Source organism: Salarias fasciatus, chromosome 23 (genome assembly GCF_902148845.1).
Source record: "Salarias fasciatus chromosome 23, fSalaFa1.1, whole genome shotgun sequence".
Lineage (NCBI taxonomy): Eukaryota > Metazoa > Chordata > Actinopteri > Blenniiformes > Blenniidae > Salarias > Salarias fasciatus.
The window spans coordinates 23,091,667-23,114,391 of record NC_043766.1 but is presented as its reverse complement, the minus strand read 5'-3'; the positions used below and the strand labels follow the sequence as shown (position 1 = coordinate 23,114,391).

The 22,725-nt window shown below is 41.3% G+C and overlaps 1 protein-coding gene across 1 annotated transcript in view; it reads right to left on the bottom strand.

The window, feature by feature from the left end:
- Positions 1-19,640, bottom strand: part of ncanb (neurocan b) — a 168,493-nt gene extending 148,853 nt beyond the window's left edge. The window contains exon 1 of the mRNA XM_030082709.1: positions 19,515-19,640. The gene's annotated coding sequence lies outside the window, so the exon portion shown is untranslated. The remainder of the gene's footprint in view (positions 1-19,514) is intronic.
- Between the last annotated feature and the right edge of the window lie 3,085 nt (positions 19,641-22,725).

The following is a 22,725-nucleotide window of genomic DNA, read 5'->3' as shown; positions in this document are numbered from 1 at the left end:
TTTCGTGTGTGTGTGTGTGTGTGTGTGTGTGTGTGTGTGTGTGTGTGTGTGTTTGTGAAATCAGCTCATAAAATAGCTTTTTGAGGAATGATTCACAATGGCAGCAAAATCAGTTTGAGGAAAAGGCCAATGTGAGCGAAAACTGAGGAAGTTTCCCTTTCTCCACTGAGAAAGAGTGATCTTGATAACAGCTCAGGTTTAAAACATTGAAAAAGTTAAAAAAAAAACAGAGTAAAGTCCATAAAGTTTTTATGAAGACAGAATCTAACAGGGCACAAAACAGTTTTGAGAATGACAGGTAGAAGAATAGCTTGACATTTTTGGGAATAGCACTTTTTTCTCCTTTTTTTCTGCAGAATGGGATAACAAGTCCAGACAGACACCACTCTCCTATGGCTCCTTCAGATGTGGTAATTTCTTGAGACCTTCATTTACATAACGTGAGGAGGGATTCGTTTTCATTTGGTGCAGGCTTATGGAGAAAACTAGAATTGTGATGCTAATTTCACCTGCTTTCCAGTTGTTTACCTGTTGATAAGTACACTTCTATGTTCATTTCCACCACACTAATCCCATCAGTACAAGAGATTCATGTCCAAACAGGAAAAGCCCTGTTTTCATCCAAGAATAATACACATTTCTGTAGAAAATAGCATTAAACCACAGCAACATGGTGCTGTATCAGTGAAATTAAAGCTTTAGAAATGTGCATTGTGCAGAGCTTACCATATGAGCCTTTGTTGGAGCTGTAATTCCACAAGCCATCATTGACTTTTTTTTTCTGACCTTGATTTGCTAAAGCTTTTCATTCATAGCTGCAAGACAGCTAACTTAGCTTAGCAAAGGAGAGAAGGGATGATGCAGAAAGATAAACCAGTCCAATCAAATACTAAAGCTCAGTTTTGGTTACCATGAGACCTGACATTGTGCAAAGCTCGTATAGACTGTAGCTTCATACTTTGCAAATTGGAATCATGTCTATCTATCTATCTATCTATCTATCTATCTATCTATCTAGATAAATACAGATATTAGATGTTCATTGACTCTAAGATATTATTTCTAGTGTATGTTGTATATCCTAAAGTATAAGAAAGCGTAATGAGTTCAATGGTGAAAAAAATACAAGAACCATCATGTATTTGCTTCTACATAGATTTCAGCTTTTGCACATCGTTGCAGATGTGAATATCATAGAAGAGTGTACTATTGGTCTTGCCAGACAGGACTTTTGCTTCATAAACATTTTTTTTTCGCTAGATCCAGTCTGACAGGTACAAGAAGAAGTCCTGCTATCACTTGACGGCAGTAAAAGTCAAGAGGGAGGGATGTGCCATGCTGAGGGGCAAGAAAAATACTACTTGTCTAAAGTACTGATAGTGGGAAAAAGGTTATGAAAGCTGGTGTGGTGCATAGTATCCAGTGACGATAATACAAGTGGTGGTCTTCTCATTTTAAAGGTATGGCAACAATAGTAGAAGAGATTTGGCAAGTGAGACTGACTAGGTAACAGGATAGTAAGAGGTTCCTAAAACAAATTTTACTCCATAGCACCAATCATCTGTTAAATATTTCCAAAACGATTGTTGCGCCCAAATTTTATTGATTCCACTGAAATATGACATATGCTTAAAGAAAGAAAGAAAGAAAGAAAGAAAGAAAGAGGGACATTAAGTTCCCATGTTCACACTATGAACTCCTTGCATGCTTATGATTATAACAGGTGATGTATAATTTATGACAATGAACATGAAAGCAGAGGCTGAACAACATAATGAGTCACAGTGAAAGCTGGCTCTAAAGCAAGGCCACATCTTGACAGCGTAACCCAGAAAAAAAAAGAAGAAGAAAAAAATCCACAGAAAGCTCTGAAGAGCCCTGAATCAAAACTAATAAGTATATGATCAAAGCTGAGAGAAACACTATAAAGTCCAAGAATGAATCTGAAGCTTCAAGCAGCATGCCACTGCTTTCTCTGGAGTTCAACTGACCTCCTTGAGCTGCACTATTGTTTCTGCGGTCGTCACTGAGGAAAGAGGCAACAACCAACCTAATTTAATTCATCACGCAATGTTTATGGAGAGAAGAAAAACAAACACCTGGCACTAATTCAAAAGGCACTTCCATGCAGAGGCAGAGCAGAGTGGGAGGTGGGATGAGTGGTGGGGGTTGGGCGTGAGCTTTGCTCGCATCAGCCGGAAGGTTTAATTGAAAACTTCGGAGGAGGGAGGGAAAATATGGAGCTGTGGAAAGACAGACAAGCTAATGGTTGATGTAGCACAGAGAGGTTAAAGAACATAAAACATCTGTTTAACTGGGATGATGAGTCAATAAAAATGAGCGGCACAACAAAATCCTGTATGCATTAAAAGACAAAAAAAATGTAGACAGTTTTATCAAAGTCGATAAGTACCTGTAAAGATTTATCCTAACATTGTTGCCTGTTGTGTTTTTTTTCCTTTGGTGCATGTCCCAACATTTCAGGTTGGTCTAATGTTGAAACAACTTAAAAAGGAATAAACCTAGGCCTGTTACGATAACAAAATTTGCCGGACGATAAATCTCCCACAAATTATTGCCGATAAACGATATTATTGTCATTATATTGAGACCATTTTTAATTGATGTAATGATAATAAATGGCATAACAATGCCATCCTACCAGGCAATTCATACTGTCTGTCAAACGTTGTCAAACGTAACATTTACCTAAATGCTGCCTTTTCAACCGCATTGAACGGCTGGATTTCTTATGCAATGTAGAGAACCACACTGTGTGAGCGCACACCATTTTGCGCTGCTTTGATTATATTTACTTTGCCGCCTAAATGCCTCGGTGAGCATCGACTGTCGGGCTGAAGGCTCTGCTGCTCCTCGATTGGCACTTTTTTTTCCAAGTTGTGAAAACTGGACAGGGTGATGATGTTTCAGGTGTGGATGCATGTTGGTCGTGCTCCCCTTCTTCGTCACTACTACCTTGGAGCAAATGCGACATATTGGCTGGTTTGAGTTGATGGACTCACCTTGTCCATTTTGTTTGAAACTGAAATATTCCCACACTGGGGCTAAATAAATCTTTAGTTAATCTGTTGTGCCATAGTTGTGGATTGGTGTGAGGTTGCATTTGTCTGAAGCTCACAGGTATTTGGAACTGGAGCACTGTATATGAACCTGATTAGACGGTAATGACTTGAACCATATGTTCAAAATTCACATCAGATTTTCCTTTCATGGGCTTTGAAACCTGACATCATTTTCACACTTTGATGTCTCGTATTTTCGCAAACATCATTAAAATAAATGCAAACTGTGTTAAACCTCTTTTCATGTTGCTGTCATATTCAAAACACAGTGGGATTACAATTACAACAGGAAAAACCAATCTAATTCAAGGTGGATGTATGTACTGTATCTGACAATGCAGCTTTGAATCTTGCTCATTTTAGTCACAACTTTTTATTTCTAAAGAATTGATTTTGTTGTCACTAAATTTTAGTATATAACATTCATTCCAGAATTGAATTAAATATGGAATAGAAAAGGTCTGCACTGCAAAATGCACTGTATGTCTAAGGAAATGACAAGGCACTTTTAATGCCTGCAATTATGATGATGGTGCATTCATAGAGCAACTCCCAAACATCATGTTTAAAAAAGTCCTCCTCTCAAGTTTAGGTCATTCAAATGATTAAATATATCCTTCCAAAAATAATTTGCAAATCAATTATAATGTTGCATCAGCTAATAAAATAACACAGAGATGAAATTAAGTTTGAGAGGTCAATATTTGTCTGCACATCAGTTCTTTAATTGGTTCGTTACTGAGGGCATGAGTATGGACGGCGATTTCTTGTACAGACACAGACTTTCTCAGAACGAGTGTGGAGTGCTCAGGGCCTTCTTAATCCTGACTTTTTTCAGTGAGAGATTCAGAGTTTGACACTCCCCAGTTTATCATGAACAAACCATGTGAGTCCCTTCGTCAATCTTCGGTCTACCTTACATTTTCAGTAATGAGCCAGATATCTGGGGGGGTTCCTGTTCACCTTTTCAGTCATTTTGAAGTTTGACCAGAAACTTTACTCAATGCTTGGTATAAATACTCATGAGAGGAGGCAAATGTTTCAAGAGGAGATAAGGAACACGAGATTCTAAATTGTGTGTTTAATGTGTCACTGGACAGCATTTTAAACTTTACAATGAGGTTTGTGACAGACTTTGGTAATAAAATTGTAAAACCTGTACTTGGTATTACAAACAACACAATTAATGAGCTCATGGGATGAAGAACTCCTGAAGGTGTTCACTGACCCGGCAATATTGAAGGCATTAAAGGCATTAAAGGCATTAAAGGCAGGTGATATTAAAATTACCCTCTCTCCCTTTAAGAAATAAATCCTGTCTGAATGAAAGCTTAAGAGAAGCCCTTGCATCGAAATTTGAGAACAGATGGCTTAAAAGTTTCGAAATTGAGGGAGAAAAAAAAGGAAAAACAATCTGAAAACAATTGCAGTCATTCTATGATTTTTCAGTTGTTTCAAACGGCATGAACAGTGTGAAACCATGCAGCAAATGGTTTATGTTGGCTTTAAGTTTTGTCAAATTCATTAAAGATGCTGTTTTGTCTTTATAAGCTGGTTTTACATCATGTACTGTACTGAAATAACATGGTGTGGGAAAAAGGTAAGGGGAGGACATTTATCTAAATACTTACAGCAAGCTCTGGAAAATGGTTGGCATTAACCTAAAGCATATGTGATTTGTGGTTAATGGGCTAACGCATTCAAAACAAGCTGTCCTCTAAAGAGCTGAGTCGAGCGCCGCATCAACAGAGCTCAGTCTCCCAAGTGAAGCCACCCTCACTGACCTTCCAAAAAGTACCGCTCTGCCAAAGAAAAGCAAACACCTCATTTATCTGGTGGCCAACGTAAAGAGCAGATGCCACAAGAGGCCGGCAGAGCTGGCAGCCGGCTCAGCGGCTGTGACAAGATGAGCTGCCTGAGCTCACGGCTTTAGGGAAAGGCAATAGCTGCTTGGACATGCTGCAGCTGGATGGCACGCAGGTGAGCAGTATAAACACAGCTCAGCCAGGACATAAAACAAGCCAGGTCAGGGGACACATAACATGCACAGGAAGCTCGAGCAGGGCTGATATAAAAAGCAGCATTTTTAAAAAGCACTTTCAGCCAAATCACAATCTTGAGAATTCATTTACAGCCGTAATTTCTGTCTGCATTATGAAAAAGAGCCATTAATCCTGAGCAGCTTCTTCAGCAGCGGCAGCATTGTAGCTGAGTGACATACAGCAGCCAATTAAGGCTGTTTGTAGAGATACATGAGAAACGACAATCATTGTGATTGCTGTGGCATCCAGTGATAGGCTACAGAGCACGCTGGCCTGCTAGTGAGTCCTGATGAAGAATCAACACCCCAATCAAGACGTATGATTATGGGATTTGGCTTCTTAAATGTGCCAAAATGGAGTTATTGCCACAATTCACAGAGACGCAAAGGAAGAGGAAGAAAGAAGAGGGAAGAAATCGTGTCAAGTTATATGAATGTTTTGTAGCACTTCTGGTGCATCCATAAGTGACTGTGAGATGGGAAAGCTCTCACTCGGAAAGTGAAAGAGTTCCCAAAAGCAGTTGAACTGGAACAGTGCACAAATATTAAGTAATTAGTGATATATTTTTGCTTATTCTTGAGGACATAAGTTATGCCATTCCCTCTTGTCACTTTGTAGAAACACATGTATTGAATACAATTTTACTGTAAGATATTTTAATGGCTGAAATCAGAGTAGAGACGGCCAGCATCTTAACATCATATTTTTTTGGAAGCTGTATGTAGTGATGACAAGTTTGTTTACCTGTTCTCCAACAGCAATAAGTGTAACGACTGTAGATGGCCCTGTTGCTTGCAAATTGGGAAATAGGACATTCTTAACTGGTAACAGTACCAGTTCCCAGCTTCCTGGAAACACAGCATTGAAACTGTAGTCCACCTTTCAGCTGTTTCCCTCGGGAAACATGGCTGCTTTCATCTAACCCCATATACGACCTGCTCTATTGGTGCACTAACTGCCTCGATGTCCCCCTTCACCATACTGAGGAATTTTGTGTTTCATCCCACCCTCATCATCAGCACTGTCTGTCCAACACATACCATATGAGCCTCGTTTTCATAGAGCCTGCATAAAGCGTGCTGAATTGCATGCCCACACAAACAGATTGCACTTCCATTTGCCTGTGTTACACGGGTGATCAACTAAGACTAATACGGCAAACTGGAATATTTAAATGAGGGATTTGCCTGCTTGAGCCCTGTTTACATGAGACTGATCTGCTGAAAACTGCATCGTTTCCATGTTTGCATTTGCTTCCGCCATGGAGTGATTGGATGGAGTGCTGATCCTCAATATGCAAACAATGAAATGTGACACCATGGATTTGAACAAGTACGAGAATAATGATGTCAAAGATATTGGAAAACATAATATGGTTATTGATAGGTCACAAAGTCAAAGTGTGAGGTATGGCACAGATATATTACTGTCAATGCCACAAAGGTCATATTGAGTTAGTTAAGGAAATGCACCCTAGGATATTAACAGCAGCTGCTCTACTGAAGGATAAACTGATTTGCACGGTAAATTCTAAACAATGTGAACACTTTCAGATATCAAATTTGGCCGTAACTTCTTATCAGCTGTTACCAGTATTTTGTCCAATCTGTGAGACATGTGCAATATTCCTGAAGGCACATCAATAGTGTGCGCTATTTTGCACATCTGTCATTGTATCCCACTCGTAAATGAGCCTCCACGTGTGTGTGTGCAATGACAACTGCGCTGGTTTTTATATGTGCAAACCATAGATAAGGTCCTATCTCTCCTCAGCACACGCCTGCACCATCTCAACCTGGCCTCTCTAGCTTTATCTGAAAGTTGCTCAACCTTACATGTCCCTGAACTCTGTTCAATTCAGCCCTGACCATGCTGGTGAATCCTTATAGAAATCTCTGCATATTCATCTCCATCAAGTTAAGAGCAACACACTCATGTGTGTATAGTTGCACACAGTGAAGCACATTTGCTGTGGTCTTTATTTCACCACTTAAAATCCAGTCAGAGCTTCTCTTTTACTTCCAGTCTTCGAGTAAGATTATGCACAGTCTTTATATAGGTTCCGTGGCAGTGAAGTGATGGTGGGTGGTCTAAACAAAATGTTTTCCTAATAAATCACAAGGGACCTTTTGAAATCAGTGTGCAGTGCAGCAGGGAGTACTTCCTTTCCCATTCCCTCTGAGAACACCTGAAGCACACACACAGCTTGACTGCTAATGGCTCAGTGGTAAATCACATCATGCACTGTGGAGCCGACTCGCTATTCCAACAGACTCGCAATTCTCGTCCTGCGCTGCCACAGCTGAGACAAACACAGAACACACACAGAGCCAGAGAAAGGTTGCCTGCGCATGTGAGTGCATGCGTGCATGTATGCACGCACGCACACACACACACACACACACACACACACACCAACTGCCCACTGAGGTGAGTGCTGAAACATCCCACTCCAAAGCTTCAGACAGCTTTGACCCTTTTGGAAAGGCTTCGGGAGCCAGCTAATGGCTGCGCGAACATGCTTCTCCACTGTTGAACCTGGTGGTTTGACATGAAGAGAAGAGGAGGAGATAACCTCAGCTTTTGAATGTCTCGCCCTCATCCCCTCTCTGTCAAGACAATGAAGGTCATGCCAAGAAAGGCCCAATTAGAGGCAGGCCTCATATACTGTAGGTGAATGTAGCCCTCTGAGCTTAGAAAATCCTTTTTGTCTGCTGGCAGCTTGGAAGAGTGGTTTGCATCGTGTGTATGAAGAAAAAAAAGCAATGGAGTGGGTGGTCAAGTGCATACATTAGGACGTCAGTGAAAAGAGGCATTTTATTACAAACATGCCTTCAAAAAACAAGCAGCTTCGTTTTCTTCGCTGCTCTTTCCACTAAACCGATGGGACTCTAATGTACCGGCTGGAGCAAGTCAACACAGATAAGAAGAAGTTGAGTAAAACGATGATTTTTTAATGAATGTACATGCATAATTGCCCACAGCCTTCAGTGCAGCTGTGGTAACCCTCACGTCGTGACATACTGTGGTCAGACAGCTCGGGCAGCGGTCCAGTGCAGGCAGGGATCTGTAACAGGCAGCCGCCTCCAATCAATCTTTGCACAGCGCTGGACACTTGGGGATACAGCAGCAGTGCTCTCACTCCAACCTCTCCATCACACACACTAACCAAGTCATAGGCATTCACAGACACAAGAGGTGCTCCAGTAACAGCTCTGGGAGCAGTTGCTGAATTCATCAAGGCGGTCCGGGAGCAAACCAGGGGGCGCCAGCATCTCTGCACCACTGGTAATTATTAGGACAGACAGAGAGACAGACAGAGAGCCTTCTTAATTACAGCTGAGGGGGGAAATCCCAGAGAAGAGGGACAAGGAAAGGACACGAGGGGACGCATCTGATTGTGGCCTGTTGTTAACAGGAAGAGACAGGGACACAGGAAGCCCCCATCGGATTGAAACCAGATGTTTTGTCGTAGATTCACACACAGACAGAATGGAACACACACACACGCGCACGTGCACACACACACACACACACACACACACACACACACACACAGTTGATTAATATCATTCTTGCCTGACTAATGATTGAGCAACTGTGACAAAGTCTCTTCATTCTCTGCATTTTCCATGCCATATTTTCTTGTCTATTAATTTTGCAGTGTGACAGTTAATTACAAAACAGTGCTGGTATGCACCAAAGCAGTTCATTTTGAATTTGCCAGAGCAAAACTGAAATGGTGCTTTACCCACTGAGGGGAATTTGTCGGATGCAATTCAATGCAAAGCTGCAAAAAGCTAATTGTTTAACTGTCTTAAAAAACAGACACCCGCTAGTGAAATAAAAGGAAAACCTGACTTCCTCAATCAGAACGGGGCGACTGCCTTACTGGCCAAACAGCTTGGTTTTCATGATTTTTTATGGCAAAAAAGAGTGATTTTTATTTGTTTGTTTGCTTGATGCTGAGAAAAACATTTCAGTGATTTTAATGGAAATCGTTCTTTAAGAATGTTGTGTCTTGTGAATTATACAAGAAAAATTTGATTTGAAAGATTTGAAAAATAAATGCCCTCCTTCCTCAAAATTGCCAGCCTCTCATTGCTAGCAAGCTAAACACAGCAGGCACATTTCACACAGCAGACAAATGTTGTAGGCTGAAGCCCCCCCCACCCCCCAACCCCCCACCCCCACCCCACACACGCACGCACGCACGCACGCACACACACACACGCACGCACGCACGCACGCACACACACACACACACACACACACACACACGCAAGCCAGTATAGCTTCTCTACCACTGAGTCTAATGCCTGGGAGCTTTGAAGGCAGCATGCTTCATAGCTCCATGTAAATACCACTTTGGTGGAGCTTTGGCAATCTTATTACCAGCTGCAGAGCGACAACCACCTGCACTGGTAGGACATCTGACCTGCTATATGCCTTATAAATTCCATTTTAAAATCAATTTAATAGTGTTCCTAGCTTTTTTTCCTCATTCAAGCCCCCTAAGGAGAAACACACAGGAGATGAAGTGAAATATCGCCAAGGAATCAAAGATCAGCTCAGATGTAATAAATTCACTGCTGTTTAAAGTAAAAAGACAACCTTGAAAAATTATTAGGGAGTAAATTAGCTGGAAAGATAGATGTCTCGCAGTGAATGTCAAGAGCTTGCACACCATTCATATATAGGCGTTTCTCACTTCAGTCTTTTTCTCCCCCATCTTTCTGACTCATTCTACTCAGTGCATCCGTGGATCCTAATGACCTCCTTCAGTCACTCACTCACACACACACACACACACACACACACACACACACACACACGTGGTCACACATCGGCACAGGGCCAACAGTCTGCAGGAGCAGATTTGCTCATATCTGTGGCTAAACTGACATGAACTACAAATCCAAGTGTCACCTTAAGGCTGAGCTCAGACACAATACCACCTAAATCCACCTGGCAAAAGAGCCCCGGGGGGTCCGGCTGGCGGGGCTGCTCCATTCTGACTGTATTTCTGCCACTGACCTCTGTGAATCTCCACTGATGGCTCTTTAACCAGGGCACTACGCAGAACAATGAGTGCGTGCAAATATTTGTTGGGTTTATCTGAAACCAGGGAAAGGTGACGGTATTTGTTGATCTACAGTTTGGCTCACATTGATCAATCTCACCAACTATTTTGAGGATAGTTAGTTGTTTGGATGAGCCCCCCCCCCCCCCCCCCCACCCCCCCCCCCCCCTCACTGAGTTTCAACCACATTGTCATGCTACACATGATCTGATTAAATATTAAGTAGGATTTGTGTGTGTGTGTGTGTGTGTGTGGATGGAATACTGGACTGGACAGGATGTTTTTCACATTATGTTACTATTACCAGGAGTAGGGTGGAGGGGGGAGTCCTTTTTTGTAGTCTGCAATTGTTGTAACTTTTGTAACTTTTAAAATCATTGGATTTGCCCTAATGACCTGTATAAAGTAAAGCTAAATTCTAAATCAAAATATTCCATAATAAAATATTCTGTAACTTTGCAAAGAAAAGCGCCGCTCACAAAGCTTGCGACGCGTCCGGTGTGAACGCAGCATGAAGTTTATTTTCTCATTTAAATTTGCTTCTGAAAAACACTCCATAAGTTCAGCATTATTATGTGTTTACACAAATCAGTAATTAGTTTTGTCTTCAGAATTTTCCTTTGAATCAAAGGAAAGGGCTGCCCCCTTATAATGATCTGCTCCTGATGTTTTTTTGAGCTTTTGCCAAAACAAATCAGACAAATTGAGCTTTAACATTGCTGTTGAAAAAGGTGGAAACTATCTACCAATAAAAGGAGACAGTACCCTGTCAGGAACATTATTTAGCCAAACGGCCTGATTTATAATTCTCTTCATTCTCTGTTATGCTCATGTTCATCACTGTACATGCACTTACAAAGCAGCACTGAGAGGCAGGACGTTTGTGAAAATGCACTTGCTATACCAAACTTGCCAAAGAACATTTCATGATATTACAGTTTTACTGAGCCTATAGCTTAAATCTCTCAAAGTCCATTGTTTAATAATCATTGATTGTTAATTTCCTTCAAATTGTTATTTCACATTCTTCAATTCAGACAATCTCACTGAGCAACATGAGGTTGTCTTCGTCACAGAGTAATGTAAATGTAAATCTCACTGGCCTTTTGTTGAGGAAAGTGTTATTAGTATCATCAATAACTGCCCCCCAACCCCCCCCCCCCCCAAAAAAAAAAAAAAAAATAAATAAATAAATAAATACTGTGATATCTCTTTTTTTCCTTAAAGTTGACTTTGTGCTGGTTTGTGACTAAAATTAATTTACAGTTAAATGACAAGGCAAAAAGTGCATTCCTCCTTGCAAAGTAGTGTTATGATTTTGAAGGTATTGTACTCAGGAATGCAAACCGCATCAACCTTAATAAAGGGTCATTATTGTAAATATGCAAACACCTGATAACAAGGACGTTTGTGATATCACTAATTTTAAGAGGTGTAACATTAAGCAAATTAGAATGAATGTGAATGTAAAACAGAAAACACTTCTCAACAGGTGTTAACATTTAATCAAGCTGCATTTTTGATAGTGAACAAGGTGTTTTTCTCTCATAATTTCCTCATCTTTGATAAACATGATGCAATAATAAATAAGAAAACATGGCGACAAAAGTAAGCCTGGTTTAGGTTTGCTGCCAAAGTCGAATTGTATTATACTGACACTTATTTGCCTTCATCCATAACATCTGCCAGCTGTTACGCTTTAATCCTACTTTGTGTATATATACGTGTTTGGATTTGATTTCATTAGCATGTACAGAGCCACCTGATGTGAAAAATAAAACAACGGAGTGATGTGAAAACACTGAAAGGCAATATTACCAGAACAATAAAACCTTTAAGAAAAATATGCTACACAGTATTGCGCCTACAATAAGACAGACGGAGGGATTAGTGAAACCTGTTTTTTTTTTTTCTGGTGAGGATGCAGAGTAAAAAGCAGAACAGATTCTTTTTTTCCTCTTAACAGCAAAAATATGCCAACAAAAAACCCTTTGAAGCAGCAATATTTTACAGAAAGAATGTGCTGGAGCCGTCCGCACATAATGGCCTTTCAACAATCGCCATTCAGCATTTTGTCTGAATAATACAAAGGATAGGAAGTCACATTGTGTCTTGTTTTGTTTGAATGCAATTATTAACCAATATCAACAAGTATCATAAAATAACACATTTTCAGCCCCAATACAAAAGCACAACACACACACACACGCACAAACAAGCAAAGCCACCATGCCAAAAAAGTGTGCTTGGGTCAGCCGTATGTTGTCTGCAATTCTTCAGAATTAAATTAATTATCTAGCTACCGTTACATTCTCTCTCACAAATCCTTATTGCCAACAACCCCAGAACTGCATCTCACTTAGGAGACATTATAAGTATCACACTGTTGCCTCTGCTTCACAAATGGCCCCACTGAAGCCAAGCTTGGAAAGGTGAATGAAGTTCAGCAGAAATCAATCCCCATAACTTGTTGTTGTTGTTGTTGTTGTTGTTGTTGGTCTTCTTCTTCTTCTGTGATTGACAGAGGTCTCGCTTTGTTTTTCTTTCTTCGTGTTCTTGCTGTGTCTTCTGTGTGAGAGTTACACAGTGTGTTTTCTGTTCGTTTGATTGTGTTCTTGTGATGCACTGGATTTACTTTGTGAGGCTGTAGTGGCCGGTTAGCTGTTCTCACCTGATGAGCATGGCGACGGGTGGAGGCTTCGGCCTACACAGGCTAATTCATAGACAAGCCATCAAACTCAATCCTTCTGTTAATGAGTGTAATTTCTTAGTCATAAGAGCAGTAACCGTGTTGGAATTGCTGTTCTTTTGTCCACAGATTTTGTTTTTAAGATATTTTAAACAGTGTTGTAAAGAAACATAGTCAAGGCAGTTTCCTGTGTTTAGGTGGTGATTTTAACTGCAATGCAGATCCACTGCCGGACCAAAATCACACTGAAACACATCAAACCTCGAATCAGAAACTAGTCAGACTCACGTAGGAGAATGATCTGTGTGACACCTGTGGACAGTTTCATGTCACTCAGCATCAGAACACCTGGACACACTGATAACAACTTTTTATCCTCTGAAACATCAGACTAATGCAGTGCAGAACTACTCCATATATCCAGTTGGTATCTCAGATCAATCTGTAATGTTTTCATGGAATTTTTATACTTTCTTATAATGTTTTAAGGAATGCTTTTAGTGTGATTTGGACAAGTAACACAGAGACAGAATCTGACTACAGTTCTTTACAACAGTGGTAGGATTTAGGGAAGCTCAAAATCAAACACCCATGCCTTCAGTGCACTCTCAGTGTAACAAGAGACAAGTGCAGATCTATGAACGATGATCTCTGGAGAGAGAAATAGTGGAGCTGCAGGACTCTGCAGGACTTTCGAGCTACAAAGGTGAGTGTATTAATGTCATCTAAAGCTGCTCTTTCTGATCTGTTGGGTTTCACTGGGGGCCCTTGTTCGCTCCCGTTTCCAGAACGGGGCACAAGTAGACGCTGCCCCTCATTTTTTCTTTGGTCTCGAGTACAGGAATGGACAGAGGCAAAAGATTCACTCCCTAAGATCTCATACAGAGCAGCTTCTGCAGGCGTCTGCAGGAATTAGGAGGTATCCTGTCACCTTTTCTCAGCAGCTCTTCACCTCAGAGCTCCACCACAGACCTGAGAGTGGTGAAGAGTGGTTAGTGGTTTTACGAGGGTCTGCCCAACGTTCCTGCTGACAGTCATGCAGAGCTGGAGGCTCCAGTCACAGTCGAGGAGCTTCACACTGCTCCAGAGAGCCTCAATAGTAGGAAGGTTCCAGGTACTGACAGTTTTCCTGTTGAGTTATACTAAATCTTCTGGGCAGTGATCTGGTCCTGGTTCTCACTGGTCCAATTTACATAGGTGGTTTTTCAATCCGATTGAAAACAATCATGCTAAATGCATCTGTATACATGGACGGCATATGAAATGATCCATGTTCAATTCTTGTATACAAGGGCCCCGGCTGAAGCGGATTATACGTGTTCTCCCAAAGCACCCAGCATTGTGTTTTTATCTGCTGGATGTCTGCTCAAATAGGGTTCAAACATCTCCATGATACGCTGCTCCACCAGAGACCATTTTTCATTGTCTCCTGGACTGCAGCAGACTCCAGCAGCTTTACTTCATGTTTCAGATGTTCGGGGAAATCTCCAAACAAATGTCTATTATGGTTTACAGCTACAATCAGAGGACTAAACAGACTAAAGTGTAAACTTTTTTACTTCATTTTAGGACATGCAAAGAGAGCAGTGTGCATCACTGGGACAAACAAGTTTATGATTGTCCTTGGATTGCAATGTGAATGCTTGCGTTTTTGGTGAGGCTGATTAAAGCCAGGCTAGTATTTTATATTCTGTTGTGGAAAATGACCTTGGTTTTGAAATAAGTCCTGGAATTGTAAAATATATGTTAACATTTTTCCCCCTTATTCATTTTTTCTGAAATTTGCGTTCATATTTTCTAGAAACAAAGTCATATTGGAATTAAAATCCTTCTTCTTCTACTTCTTCTTCTTCTTCTTCTTCTTCTTCTTCTTCTTCTTCTTCTTCTTCTTCTTCTTCAAGGCTCCTGTAGATCAGCAACACTGGCTGACATAATGGCAGAGGTCGAGCAGATGCGGTGGAAGAAGGCGGCGGTGAACAAATGGTGCCTGGACTCACTGGTGGAGCAGAACAAGAGGCAGACCCAGCTGTCTGGAGTGTTTGCTGTAACAGTCGGAGGGCGGGCCAGAGGCTCAGCCCGTCCCTACACTGCAGACGATGTGCATGTCAGCCACTGTCACTGCTGTGTTTATGTGTGCGTACCTGTGTGTGTGCGTGCATCATGTGAATGTGTGAATGATGTAAAGCACTTTGACACTGCTGAATTAGTTTAAATGAGCTGTATAAATGAAGTCCATTAGCCATTCCTTTCCTTCTTTTGCTTTGCTGTGATTTTTTTTCTCTGAAGACATAAGCTATCAGATTCAGAAGATTCCTTTTTTCTTTTAGAACAGCTGTTCAATGTTCAAAATTGTTCAAATGACATTTCCCACCAGTTCTGCTAATTCTCACACTGAACATGCCTAGCCTCATATCAAGTAGTGTGATAATTTTGGATAATTGCAGAACTTTTGGAATATTTTCATCTAATAATATACTATGAGCTCATTTTTACGGTCTACTGGCAAGAAAAAGAAAGCTCTTTTTGTGCTAGTGAGATTTTAATTTGAAAAATCTGGGAGCTGCGACACTCATGACTCTTGACACTCATGAAAAATCTTATTTTATCACCTGAGTGAGGCCTTTTAAGCTTTAAAATAAATTATATGCAAAATGCAGGTGTTGATAATCAGAATTTGAACCTCCGCTTATTTTTTTCTCCATTAAGATTTAGATAATGAAAATAGAACGAGTTATCAGAAGCAGGGAAAACATATATTTTCCCTTCTTTTCCCTCAACATCTTTGTCTCCTCAAGGGATTTCCACCCCAGACTTCGAAAACCACTGCCCTCAAAATCAAATCGAACACTGCAGCACAGCAGAGTGGCAAACATTGGCCATCTGTAGCCCTCTCCATGTTTATCAGCTAACCACAGTCTGACTTTATGACAGTGATGCCAGCAGTGCATAGTTGACATCCCATAGTGAGCTATCTTTCAGTCACCCTCTATGTGCTTGTGAGGACCCACGAACTAATGCTTTTTTAACCAGTAGAGGAAAAACAATGAGGTTGACCAAACAGGAAAATTCTTTAGGAGCTGTCCGGTGCTGAATCCACATAAGGAGCCTGCAGGGAGCTTTTTTGTTTTCTCAGGATTAGCTCAGACCAGAAAAAGTACACAAAACGGTGAAATAAATAACCATGTAGTATTTGCTTCTCCTCTAGGGTGTTCAGAGAGGTGATTGATGGAGACACGATCCAATTCGGATCTACTGACATCTACTGACTTTAACAAAGGAGCTATCGCACCCAACTGGCAAGACAAAGAAAAAAACCAAGAGAAGGAAAGTGGCTGAACAGAAAATCTACCCCCTAGCTCCCCCTCCTCCAATCACAGGAAGATACTCGACTCTGCTCCTGTCATTAATTCACCAGACAAAAACTGTTACCAGATGTCATTATTTATTTATAGTATTTAATAGGGAAAATGCTTCCTTTGAATAATACATTTTGTGGGAGAGGGGTGTAGAACTGTGTTTGGGGAAAGGGGTGTGTGTGTGTGGTGTGTGTGTGTGTGTGTGTGTGTGGGGGGGGGGGGGGGGGGGGGTGATGAATATTCACGAGCTGTGTCTGGAGGGATTGTGGTAAACTACCTTTTTTTCTGCCTCTGTGCCTCCTGGGCTTTGTCTGCTCTGCCACTGGCCATGATGGCCCAGCTGCGCTGCTCATTTGCTTGGCTCTACGTGCAGTGGGTAGTTCAACAAGGCTGATGCCAGACTATTATATTATTAGGCAAGGCAAAGCTAGCAGCGGCCCTCTTAGGCTGGGCTCCATCTGCTCGTTGGTGTCAGGGGCAGAGGAGCGAAAGGTCGCTGAGCTGCCAATCAAACAGATTGACATCCTCCAGCGTGCAAAAGGTACAGCCTTCATTAGGCCGATGAAATGACCCCATGACTGGAGGTATGAAGGTGCCAAGTGGATCCCAGCCTAAAATAAGACGTATGAACATCTGAGCCTGGGTCTCTGTTGTTAAACATATATACACTTTGAATTCATAATAGTAAAGTACAAACAGGTACAATTATTGACAAAGGCAGAAGTGCACACATGTGGAGGCTGCTGTGAGTGTTTTCATCCCTTAATTACACTGGGATTCAATTAATCTTTAAATTATTAGTCTGGGGTAGTCAAGGTTCCTCTTACTCTATCTACTATTGCCAAAATCCACAGCGCCATACATTTGTAAAGTACGTATTCAGCCCACAGCTTGGAAATTTTAACAAAAACACACAGAGAAAAGCCACTTAATAATTAATACCTTTTTCCTCTATAGCATTACAGGGATTAAAGTCAGCTATTAGCAACAGTAAAATCCCAGATGACTCACAGTGCCATGTTCTTCCAACTCTAGGATTTCTAACTGGAGGCCTGTGCCAGTCAAACTCAAGGCTACAGATCCTCTGTGTTGATACTGTGCATCTGCCTGGCTGCTCTCCTCTCTTTCATTTTCATCTTGTGCCAGGTTGGCTTTGTCTGTTTAAAAAAAAAAAAAAAAAAAAAACCCAAGGTTCATCGTAAGAATATTAACGTCTTACATTTGTGAAATCTCTCTGGGAAAAGAAGCCTGTCTCCCATTCATTTGCTTGGACACTACTCAAGTGCAAAATTGAATTCTCTCCCATTCATGTCTTCCGCTACAAGTGTCTGCACTAAGCTGAGTGCAGCCAGCCAGAAAAGACAAATTATCTAAATATGTGACAACGTTACCTCGTGCTAAGAGCAGATAATGCTGGAAAATTCCCCCAGTCTACCGCCTCCTTCTTTCTTTCTCTGCTTTTAATTCATTCCTTCAGTGCTCCTGAGGTGTGATGACAACATATGTGAGCTGCTTTTGGCCTTGACCACAGTTGGAGTGGAGCCACTAAGAAATGTTGAATCGCCCTCTAAAGGAATATTGTTCGCCTGTTGCAATGCCTCATCACACAGAAAATGTGAAAATGGGGGCAGTGAACTGGCAATAGCACAGAAAAGAACACCTCTTCCGAGAACAATGGTGTTAACAGCAGAGCCCGTGATCCAATGCAAGACTAATGAGGAAGAGTCCAAACAGAGCAAGATGACGAGGGAAAGCAAGAGACAGAAAGACAAACACAGAGACACTCTGTAATATGCATGAGAGTGCAGGAGGCACAGAGAAGCTGAAGGAAGCAGAGGGACCTCAAGAGCAGTCAAATGTGAAGCTTTCTCTTATGAGTGCAACAGTAACTGATGACACCCATCTGCTTTTCTAAAACCCCTCGGAAACAGTCAGCAGGAGTCATCTCCGAAACACATGTGCAGACAGAGCAACATATACAGACAGTTTTTAAATCAAGTCATAACTGTCCAGTGAGACCCAAGCAACTTATCCAAAGCCAGTCACAGCCTGGCAAAGCAAAAAACAAACAGGACATCACATCTGCGTGGGATAACGAGAGGACAGGGAGCCTGAAACACGGAAAAGAATTGCAGATTGGAATCTGCAAAAATAAAAGCCGCTACAGGTAAACTGGCTGAGTGGCTGTCTTCGCAAACACCAAGATAAAAAGTGAGCAGAGGTGATGGAATGAAAGAGAGAAAGATACAGAGATTGAGAAAAACTGGTAACCATTTCATAAACTGCTTGGTTGAATCCCTCCTTAATTTCCCTCGGGCTCATGAGCAACTTCTCTCCTGCACTCAATGCCAGGCTCTATTTGACACACAATACTCACTTGTAAAATTAAGACAGGCGGGAAAAAAAGCAAAGCCCAATAATGATTCTTCTTTTGTTCCCAACAAAATCCCTCATACCCAGACAACTAAAAGGCATGTTGTACATGCCTGAGCTGAGGCTGAACTCATCCCTCCTTCACTTTGATCAGCTTGTAGCTGAGAGGTCTTACACAGAGAAGGAAAGTATTCCTACAGCAGGAATAACTGAGAGACCAATTTGGTGGACTGTAGTGCCATCCAAGATAATGTCTCAGCTTTCCCTTCCTTTGCCTCCTTCACTGACAGCGCTGACAGCCCTGCTTGAGCCGCTTATCGACTTTCACCCAGTTCAGAAACTCCGCCTGCCCCTATCTCTCTCACCTGAAGTCCTACAATGGCAAGAAAAGAGGGTTTACACTACAAGAGGTCAGCTTATGGTCAGAGATTTAAATCCTGGTGTAACTCAGCACTGTTGAATATATATTTTAAGTGGTTTGACAAAAGCAGTTCTTAAAGAAGAGACCAAAAGAAAGAATGATGCTTGCATTACTTGTGAACAGATGCTCTATAGTTGGATTATCATGAGATAATGTACTCACAGAGAATACACTCTAAAGAAGTCTAAAAATTGAAATAGCTGAAGGTAAGATGAGAACTTTCATAAAATCTGTATATATTTCCCACACAGCAGAAAATGCTGACCCTGACGTGCATGGTCCAGCTATTTATACACTTTTAGTTTGCAATGCATCTGAAATTTAAAGCCAGAGATCTCTTGACATCACATGGAGAAGCTCGTGAAGCTGTAGTGAACAACATCTATAAAACATCCTCTGTTCAGAGCGCGTGTGGAGGTCAAAAAAAAAAAAAAAAAAAAAAGCCAAACAAAACAAGTCGCTCTCACCTTTCGGATAAAGTCGGGTTGAGTCCACAGGAATGTAGAGCGATGCTGCAGCTTCACCGGAGCGTCGCTCTGACAAGGTGCAAGTGGCAGCGCCGCGCGCGGGGAAGCTCGACCATCCACCGACGCGTAAAGGGAAGGAAGGGGGTGAAGGAAAAACAAAAAACAAACCAAAAAAAAAGCAATGGGAGCGAGGCAGGATTTGCGGGTGTCAGAGGCAAAACGGGGCAAAAAACGGAAGGAGAGTGCCTTTTGTGAAAGCCGGACGCGGTGCCGGGTCCTCGCGTGTGGAGCAGACGATCCGATCGAGGCAGCGGCAGCGATGAGTGGAGGAGCGCCAGCAGAGTGGTGCTCACCTCTCCAGCAGCTGAGCGCTACTGAACAAAAGAGTGCTCAGGCTCTCTATTCAAATAGCAGGGGAGGGTGGGGGTGTGTGCCGAAAGGGAGGCAGTTATGTGTGTGCGTGCGCCCGCGCGCTTGTGTGTGTGTGTGTGTGTGTGTGTGTGTGTGGTTAAGGGGTTGGGAATAAGGGGGTGCGCTTCAGTGCTGAGGTTGTCATAAAGATGAGAAGCTCCTGCATCAACCACTGTATAAATGCAGATTCAAAGCCTCCCAATATAATTTATGTGGACTTGCTGACTGATGACCCGCTGATGTGTTATTGTTTGCTCAGTGAGATAAATGAGATCTGACGCTGAACACAACAATCACACAGCTATTGGGCCCTTGAAGTAATTTATGACAGGCAGGGAGGTAGAGGGTTTGGTTAAAGACGTGATTTGGCACCTCTGTACCAGCCGTAGGCCCCTCAGTCCTTTTCTGCCTTTGTCTGAGCTTTGTAATTAATGACCTCAGGGACCGAATTGCCTTGTTTGGCAATGAAGCAGCGACCCCAACCTGAGATTTACTTGCAGTGGGCAAGCTTATAGGCTATCAAATTAGATTAACCTGCAAATTGCCAAGGATTTAGTTGGCAGGTTTAAACAGAAAACCTTCTCTTTTTTTCAGCAGCGATTTTGACCTGAACATACACACACAATGCATAAAAAGGAGCTCAGATGATGGTATCTGTACTTGTAAAAGAAGTGTAGTTGGACAATCAGTTTTAAAGTTCCTGCAAGTATATATAAACATATAATCCACTGGCAGCTTGAATGGGTCAAAGCTTTGTTACACATAGAGAATAATGACCCCCCACGAGACGCCGTGGCGCGTGCTGGAAGATTAAGTCTTTGTTCAGCAGAGTTGTATAATTTTCAGTGTAGCACGAGCTGCTTGCAACGCTTGCATTATTATCTTTTGTTGTTGGTTTTACAAAAAATACGTGTCGTCTATAAGCAGATCGTATTTTCATCATATGCCAGCAGTGCATGTGTGAGCTTAAGGTCATCAATGGCAGTACAAAAGGCAATGCAGCATGCGCCACTTTGTCGGAGCTGTCCACGGTTCTGAACCAGAATGAACCTGGTGAGGTATATGATATAGTAAAGATTTCTTAAAATATGTATGTGTGTGTATATATATATATATATATATATATATATATATATATATATATATATATATATATATATATATATATATATATATACACTTATATATAAATTAATGCCTGTTAATCACCAATTAGGTAATAGGAAAGGATAAAATTGTTTACATTGAATAAATAGAAAATTAAAGATTAGTCTAAATCGCATGTTCCTTACAGAAACCCAAGGCATACAGATTATGCTAAACTATTGCAAATCCAATATCCCAGGCAAGTCAAACTTCTCAGCCGAGTTATATTTAAGTATACAGAGCTAGTAAAATGATAGTATAATAGCTCATAATTTTCCATTTGTTTTAGTACACAGAAGCTAAAGTCCATATTTAATTAGCCAGTCGTAAAGAAGCACAAACTAATAGAAACGCTCTTTTCTAAAGCATTTTGTTCCAGCACATCACTGACCTCTTATTGACTGGCACTGCTCCCATGAGCTGTACGTATAGATATGTCTGCTACGTTTGATTCAACAGTCATCTGTAAACAACTCTGTAACAGAAGGTAAAGTTCTTCTGTTAATATCCTCTTTGTCATTTTGACAATTTACAAAACTAATGTTCCAGGTCGGATTTATGAATTTGGTTCTACTATGCAACATTTTCTTCTAAAGAAAAATGTACCGGAAGTGGTGAAAAAATAAAGAAGTGACATAACACCTCATGAGCTATTTTTAGTGTGTGTGTGTGTGTGTGTGTGTGTGTGTGTGTGTGTGTGTGTGTGTGTGTGTGTGTTTTCTCGTATTTCTATCCTTGTGGGGGCCAAATGTCCCCACAAGGATAGCAAAATGTGGAACGACGTGCCTTGTGGGGACCTTTTTCCGGTCCTAAGTAGGAGAAACAGTGTTTTCTTGACCATGTTGTTGTTACTGAAAAAAGTAAAAGTGCAAAAACATTTCTTTAGGGTTAGGCTTTGTTGTGGTGTGGGTTAGGGTTAGGGTAAGGGTCAGGGTTAGGGGCTAGACATGAATGGGAGTCAATGGAAGGTCCCCACAAGGATAGAAATACGAGACTGTTCGTGTGTGTGTGTGTGTGTGTTTGTGTGTGTGTGTGTGTGTGTGTGTGTGTGTGTGTGTGTGTGTGTGTGTGTGTGTGTGGTGTGTAATTCACATAATCAAGCACTGAGACCCAGTTGAGGCCATTCAAGTTTTTCAGTTTCAATGCTTTACTGCTTTGTTGCATTAATTCAAACCTCTATGCTATGTTTATATATCCAATGTGAAGCAGAAGAGTGATTCAATTTCACCAATCATCAAAAGAGATGTCTGAATGTATGAAAAGAAGTTACCAAACTAAGACAACATTTGCAATTTGTACCTATGCAAATTTTAATAAGCCACTGAGGACACCTAAAAAAAATTCTCATGAGCAAAAACAAACAATCCCCAGCCTTTGTGTCTATTGTCTCTGCAGTACAGTCTGACCCTTAATTAGTTTGTTGTTTTATTTATCGTGCAATGCAGATACTGTAAATATAAGTGTTAGCTCCCTTAAGGACTTGCAAGATACAAAATGTGCCATTGCAGTGGCGTAACATCACCAGTTTATCAAAAAACCACCTAAAAACTTTGTCTCCTGTTCTCCAGTGTTCCATTTTTTTTACCTCTCACCTCACAAAACAGATATAATTCCAAGCAATAAAACAAAACTGTCACTCTTCTATAAAATCAGC